This window comes from Pseudoliparis swirei, chromosome 6 (genome assembly GCF_029220125.1).
Source record: "Pseudoliparis swirei isolate HS2019 ecotype Mariana Trench chromosome 6, NWPU_hadal_v1, whole genome shotgun sequence".
Lineage (NCBI taxonomy): Eukaryota > Metazoa > Chordata > Actinopteri > Perciformes > Liparidae > Pseudoliparis > Pseudoliparis swirei.
The window spans coordinates 3172801-3180590 of record NC_079393.1 but is presented as its reverse complement, the minus strand read 5'-3'; positions in this window follow the sequence as shown (position 1 = coordinate 3180590).

Below are 7790 nucleotides of genomic sequence, written 5' to 3'. Positions count from 1 at the left end.
AGGTTCTATCTGTCTGGTTCTGTCTGTTTGGTTCTGTCTGTTTGGTTCTGTCTGTTTGGTTCTGTCTGTTTGGTTCTATCTGTCTGGTTCTATCCGTCTGGTTCTAGGAGATGGTTCTATCTGTCAGAAGAAGATCCTCATGGTTCTGAGTTTGGTTCTATCTGTTTGGTTCTATCTGTCTGGTTCTGTCTGTTTGGTTCTGTCTGTTTGGTTCTATCTGTCTGGTTCTATCTGTCTGGTTCTGTCTGTTTGGTTCTGTCTGTTTGGTTCTGTCTGTTTGGTTCTGTCTGTTTGGTTCTGTCTGTTTGGTTCTATCTGTCTGGTTCTATCCGTCTGGTTCTATCCGTCTGGTTCTATCTGTCTGGTTCTATCCGTCTGGTTCTGTCTGTTTGGTTCTATCTGTTTGGTTCTATCTGTCTGGTTCTGTCTGTTTGGTTCTGTCTGTTTGGTTCTATCTGTCTGGTTCTATCTGTCTGGTTCTATCTGTCTGGTTCTGTCTGTTTGGTTCTATCTGTCTGGTTCTGTCTGTTTGGTTCTATCTGTCTGGTTCTATCCGTCTGTTTGGTTCTGTCTGTTTGGTTCTATCTGTCTGGTTCTATCCATCTGGTTCTATCTGTCTGGTTCTATCCGTCTGGTTCTGTCTGTCTGGTTCTGTCTGTTTGGTTCTATCTGTCTGGTTCTATCCGTCTGGTTCTATCCATCTGGTTCTGTCCGTCTGGTTCTTTCCGTCCGGTTCTATCTGCATGGTTCTGTCCGTTTGATTCTATCTGTCTGGTTCTGTTTGTTTGGTTCAATCTATCTGGTTCTGTCCATCTGGTTCTATCCTTCTGGTTCTGTTTGTCTGGTTCTCTCCGTATAGTTCTGTCTAGGGCTGCAACTAACGATTATTTTGATAAGCGATTAATCGGTTGATTCTTTTTTTGATTAATCGGATAAAAAAACCTTTAATTTTCAACCCTTTATTCAAAACAGGGTCCGTACGGTCATGGAAAACCTGGAAAAGTCATGGAATTTTTAAATGGCTATTAGAAGGCCTAGAAAAGGAATTGAAAAAAATAAAATCCCAAAATATTTGGAAAAGTAATGCAAATTTGTTTTATTCAAATTTTAATTTACACGGTATATATACGGTATGCTTTGGAATTCTCATTGTTAGTTTAAATACAACATCTTCTCACTTTGTCACGTATAGATAGAGATGAGAATTGATAGGATTTTAACGATTCCGATGCCTTATCGATTCCTGCTTATCGATTCGATTCTTTTATCGATTCTTATTGGGCAAGGGGTGAAAAAAAGAGCACAAACGGGTTTATTTACATTAATTTTCTTTTATATAATTTTCTATAATCAGGGTGTCCGCGGGTCCTTAAAAAGTCTTAAAAAGTCTTAAATTGCTTTTCCTAAAAATAAGGCCTTAAAAAGTCTTAAATTGTCTTAAATTCAGATTGGATTGGTCTTAAATTTTTTGGGTGTCATGTCCAGGGGTTTTCCTCGGTCAAAATGGGTCTTCGGTGCTCCCAAAAAATATGTTGGCCATGCCGCACCGCCTATTTGTGCAGGTCGGGCTGTTGAGTGATCAGCAGCTGTCCGCTCGGTCCATTCGCGCACCTCACAGTTGCGTATTGATCAGACAAGAAGACACGCTTATCAACTCCAGTGTTTCCCCTATAACAGGGTGAAATCCCCCCCTTCGCAAACAATTCTCGGCTCGCGCGACAGAGCGATGTGCGCGCCGGCATCGGAGCTCTGCCGTGATGCGCGCACACGGTGAGCACCGCGTATTCGGTCCTATCAATCCCCTACAACGTGAAGCATCGGCTACTTTAGAAAACATGGCAGGATGCAAGTTCAACAACGGCTTGAAAAGAACGAGTGTTTCTGGTCACGGTGGGTGAAATGCTTCTGAAGCTGCGTTATGTGTCGCGAGACTTTCCAGCGGTGGAATCTCACGTAGAGCAAGAAGCACAGAGACTAGCGAAGGCCGCCAGCAGCCCGCGGGGCTAACTGCTGCTCCGCCGCTAGCAACGACGTCAACTACAATGCTGGAGGTCACCGGAGGAAATCCAGCGCCTTGCAACAAAGAGCTCATCACCGAAGACCAACGCTGCAGTGCGTTCTTCATTCTGTTCCACGAGACTCTGGACCAGACCACCACGAGACTCTGGACCAGACCACTGCGAGCAGACATCTGGACTTCATGTGCGTTATTGGTTAAATGACCAGGTCCAGTCAGGATCCTGTGGAGCTCATGGGCCGTGACACCAGGACCTACTTCAGCACCTCAAAGTAAGTCTAACATAAATATATGTATTAACTATCCTCATGTATATGAGTATGTGTTTCATATAGTTAAGCTTTACTCATGTGTCAAGTTAATAACAGCTATGGATAGGCGCACTACACATTAATTAGACTAATTAAAAATAGTTTTAGAATGGTAGTAAGTAGAGTGGTGTTTACCTGTCAATATGTCTACATAGTGTTCACTAGGCTCGAGATGGCTCGCGTTGCTTAATCTGTAAAAATAGTATTCATTCCTATTTATCCAGTCTGACATTAATCTGAAGTGGTGTCATTCTATTCTATTCTATAAGAGATGTGGTGACTGTTGTTTGGCTAATGTCTGCGTTTTTTCTTTCTTTTTTCCAGGAGAATGGACCAAATGTCAACTGGAAGTTTTTATATTAATACAGCTTGAAAAGGATTGTTTTCCTAGTATATTCACAAAAGCTCAGGAGTAGACATGAACCTGTGACAAACATCCATCACATAGAGACATGAGAACTCACACTCACTCACCCACACACACATACATTCTATTATGTAAATGTATTTGCATTTTAAAAGCAGCTGGAAATGTTATTTGTTATTTTATGGATTTTTTTTGTTCAAAAGGAACTATGTTGCATGTATTTTTTAAATATATTTACTTAATTTTAGAGACATTTGTTCATGGGACTTAAATGTTCTGAAAATGTATTAATAAATATAATTTACAACAGCAATGACATTTGTGTTATCCTTTTGCATTACACCATACTGTTAATTTTGAACAGACATCAGTGTGTTTACTTTGAATTAATTAATTTAGATTAATGTATATTTCCATCGTAAATTAGGTCTTAAATTTTATTTAGACGTGGTCTTAAAAAGTCTTAAATTTCACTGGTTTATTCCTGTAGACACCCTGATAATGCTGCACACACCATATACAGTGTGTATACATACACATTTACATTTTATTAAATAACCAAAAACATTTATTCATATTCCTCTTGAACTTAAAATAAAACTTACATAACTTAAATAAAATGTATTCTGTTTAATTTAAACATGTTCCTAGAAATTACAGTGCTCCTTTCTTTTTTTTTTTAAGGGTATATGAACTGAGCTGCCAAAAATGAAACTAGCAGTGGCAAATACCAAGTGTGCAACTATCAATTGTCTGGATCATCAACAATTCTTGTACAGAAAAATAAGCATGTCTGCTTTCTTTTTTTAAATTTATTTTTATTTATTTATTTAGAGAATAAGGGACAGTGCATATTGATTGACAGTACAATGTACATGTAAATATGCCAGATTATAGCCGGGAGGCTAGTTTCCATCTGTAGTCCCTTGGCAGGTTGATGTAATTTAAGAATGCAAGCAGAGTGAAATGGAAAGCACACATCACTTCACACATGACAGTACAGTAATACAAAAGAAGAAAAAAAGATTAATAAAAAGGTGCATGCGAGACATTTGGATACCGTGCGGATTAACTCTAATGGTCACAGGGCTGATGAAGTCTGAGCCATGCCTTCAGGTGGCCTTTGAAGGTGACCAGGCTGGGGCTTTCCCTTATAGAAGGAGGTAGGCTGTTCCACATCATGCATCCTTTGAAGGACAGCACATTTTGCCCAAACAGGGTTTTTCTAAATGGGACCTCACAGTCCCTGTTTGTGACAGCTCTGGTGGACAGAGTGGAGTTAATAGATCGATGTTTGATAAAGGTTTTAAGGGGGGGTGGCGCTAGGCCATTTAGTATTTTGAAAATCAAACAGGCCGAAGTGAATTTTCTAAAATTATTAAAACTTAACATTTTGTATTTGGTTAAAATATAGCAATGATGATACTTAAATGTTTTTTTATCCAGTATTTTCAATGCTTTATTATAGAGTAGTTCGACCGGTTTAATAACTATTGAGCTTGTCATAGACCAACTGGTTAAGCAGTAACTCACATGTGAGAGTATCATAGAGTGTAAAAACAGCAAAGCGGCATTAGTCCGCGATCTCTCAGGACTTCTTGTGTCTCCAGCCGTGGAGAACACTCTCAGGTGGAGGATGAACACAAAGATATGAGGAGGTGTACAAGACATGCTGTAGCCTGAGACCCAGACAGACGACCAGCCTCTGAACCGGTCTGACTCTCAACCTCATCAGCTAAATTGGATGGCAATGCAGATTATTTATATAGTGAAAGCTGGTTTACACAATGAAACAAATGGCATGAACAAAATCGCTGAATTTGCTGAGCTGACATAAAGCCACATTAAGAGGGGAGGCGAACACGACCTCTGCCTCAATGTAGGGGGCTGACAATGGAAGATTCTATGTCTAAGCTAGCGTAGTTGTATGCTAAATTTAATAATGGATAAAAAATCGATATGCTCAGTTTAATAATGGGTTAACACGATAACCAGTAGGGACAGAAGATAACTTGATCGACTCCACACAATAAAGGCAAATGGCTTCACACAGTGAGTGGTTGTGATCACTTCTGAGGAGTTGACCTTGGACAGAAAGAGATGAAGCCGACGTTAGCTGAGCTGCTGCATCGAACACATGACATTCCTGTCATTTAATTCCACGCTGTGTTCAAATGCTTCTTCATATTTGTTGTATTTCCTCCCTTCGACGAAATAGACTTTTTACACACGTTACATGTGGCGTAGTTGTCTTTTTGGCGTGTGAAATAGAGCCAAACTTTAGAACGCTTCTGCCTAGTTGCCATGTTTGCTGCAGTCTGAAGAAACTAAAAAAGTTTGCGCATGCGCAACGCCACTGAGGACCGTTAGCAGAATCGTTAACGAATTTGGCTGACGATCCCAAACAATCGGTTCACTGGGAACCGGTTCTAAAACAGAACCGGTTCTCGATTCCCATCCCTACGTATAGACAGAGTTTTCACAAAATGTTTAATCAGCGCTCACACAAAGAGTGGCGTCGTGGCTTATCTCCGTTGCCTTTCTCCATGGAAAAATATTTTCCGCTATCCGCCACGGAATAAATAACCACGTTTTCTACGTTATACTCTTGTGGAAATGTCACACACGTCGTGACATGTAGCGCCCTGGTGTCTGGGGTCATAACGTCACCCGGAGGCGCACTCAGCTCCGTGAATGTCTCCGACTACGTGAAGGACTTCCGCATCCAGCAGCAGCCAATTAGATTCATCAACAGAGGAGCAGCTCAGCGCTGATTGGCTCTCACAACGCAGCGTTCCGTCTCTCCTCTTCCTCCCTCCGCTCTGGTTTCCCCTGCGCGGCTCTGCGCTCAACTCAACTTTTTTTATACTCCGCGACTTATTGAGCGCCGTAATAATCGCGCGACACAACGAATCGATAATGAAATTCGTTGCCAACTATTTTAATCATCGATTTTTATCGATGTTATCGATTCGTTGTTGCAGCCCTAGTTCTGTCCATTTGGTTCTGTCCTTTTGGCTCTTTCCGTCTGGTTTTATCCGCCCGGTTCTGTCTGTCTGGTTCTGTCCGTCTTGTTCTATCGAGTTGGTTTTGCCCATTTGGTTTTGCCCGTCTGGTTCTGCCCATCTGGTCAAGAGGGACGCTGTTGCTTTAAGAGGACAGACTTTAACGTAACACCTCCTCTCGGCCTCCAGTGACTTCCTGTTGGATCTGTAGGCTACTTGTAGTTCACAGATCTCGTTGGGATTCATTCTCATGTTTATGAATACATGTTTTTGTAGAAATGTTTATCGCTGCATCCTTTGTTCTTTTTGATAAAATATGTATATTAAATAAACTTGGTTATTATTGATGTCTTTAAAACATGAGACTAACAATGAGATATCACAACTATTTTAGAGTCAATGTGTTTGTTGTCCAAGAGCCAATCAGCTCTCTGCTGTGGGGGCGTTTCCCATCATGCACTGGGACCTGCAGCCTCATGTGGTCATCGTTCACCACCTGTTCATGACGTTGGATAGATTTACCCAGAATGCATTGTGAATTCTAGCCTGATGTTAAATTTAATATTTTTAAATATTAACTTGTGATGTCACATCCTGTCGTCTGTGTGTTTCCATAGCAACAGCAGGAAATGGCCACCGTCCGCAAATCGCTGCACACGATGCTGTTCTGATGCATTCTGGGATGCCGTCACCGCGGTTACACAAACCTGTGTTCCTGTTTGTGAATTCAGCTCTTTGTTGTACTTATTTAAGGAGTATAGAATTAATTATATGTTATATATTCCATGAATTGTTCATGTTGTTTTACCAGAGAACGTTTAGTTAATTTATCGGTTTGTAAAAGAAGTTTAAAAGTTATCTTAAAACCGATATATAACAACATCAAACTGGGAAATCATCTACTGAGTAAATGTAAGAAATAAACTTGTTTTTCTATCAATCAGACTTATTTCATACGTTTTTTATATATATTTTATACATAAGCGTTAATGATTCTGTTTTGCTTAAATAATAAAATATGATAAAACGCCTCAGCAGCTGTGAACACAGCGTGTGTGTGTCTTTAAGAAGACCTGAATGTCCAGTGAGTTTCATGTTTCTATGGGCTCTAGTTTGTAAAAAAGTGTGTCTTCTGCAGTCCTTTATAGATCTTAAAGATCTATAAAGGACTGCAGAAGACTAAAGATCTATAGTTCTAGTCCTCTATAGATCTTTACAGTCCTCTATAGATCTTTATAGTCCTCTATAGATCTTTACAGTCCTCTATAGATCTTTACAGTCCTCTATAGATCTTTATTGTCCTCTATAGATCTTTACAGTCCTCTATAGATCTTTACAGTCCTCTATAGATCTTTATAGTCCTCTATAGATCTTTACAGTCCTCTATAGATCTTTATAGTCCTCTATAGATCTTTACAGTCCTCTATAGATCTTTACAGTCCTCTATAGATCTTTATAGTCCTCTATAGATCTTTACAGTCCTCTATAGATCTTTATTGTCCTCTATAGATCTTTACAGTCCTCTATAGATCTTTACAGTCCTCTATAGTCCTCTATAGATCTTTATAGTCCTCTATAGATCTTTACAGTCCTCTATAGATCTTTATAGTCCTCTATAGATCTTTACAGTCCTCTATAGATCTTTACAGTCCTCTATAGTCCTCTATAGATCTTTATAGTCCTCTATAGATCTTTACAGTCCTCTATAGATCTTTATAGTCCTCTATAGATCTTTACAGTCTTCTACAGTCCTCTATAGATCATTACAGACCTCTATAGATCTTTACAGAGCTCTACAGATCTTTACAGTCCTCTATAGATCTTTACAGACCTCTATAGATCTTTACAGTCCTCTATAGATCTTTAAAATCTGCAGGGTTCCTTGTTGAGAACCTAAAACATTGATCATCTCGTATCCGGTCTGCTTCAGTCCAGCTCCTCGTCTCGTGAGTCGAGGTCCAGGTTCAGGTCTCAGGTTCAGGTCTCAGAAGCTTCCAGAAGAACATTTAGATAAGACGTTTGAGGCTTTAAGATTTAAAGAGCTCCAGTCTGGAAAGACATTGTAGATGAGTGCATGTTTATTTATTCAT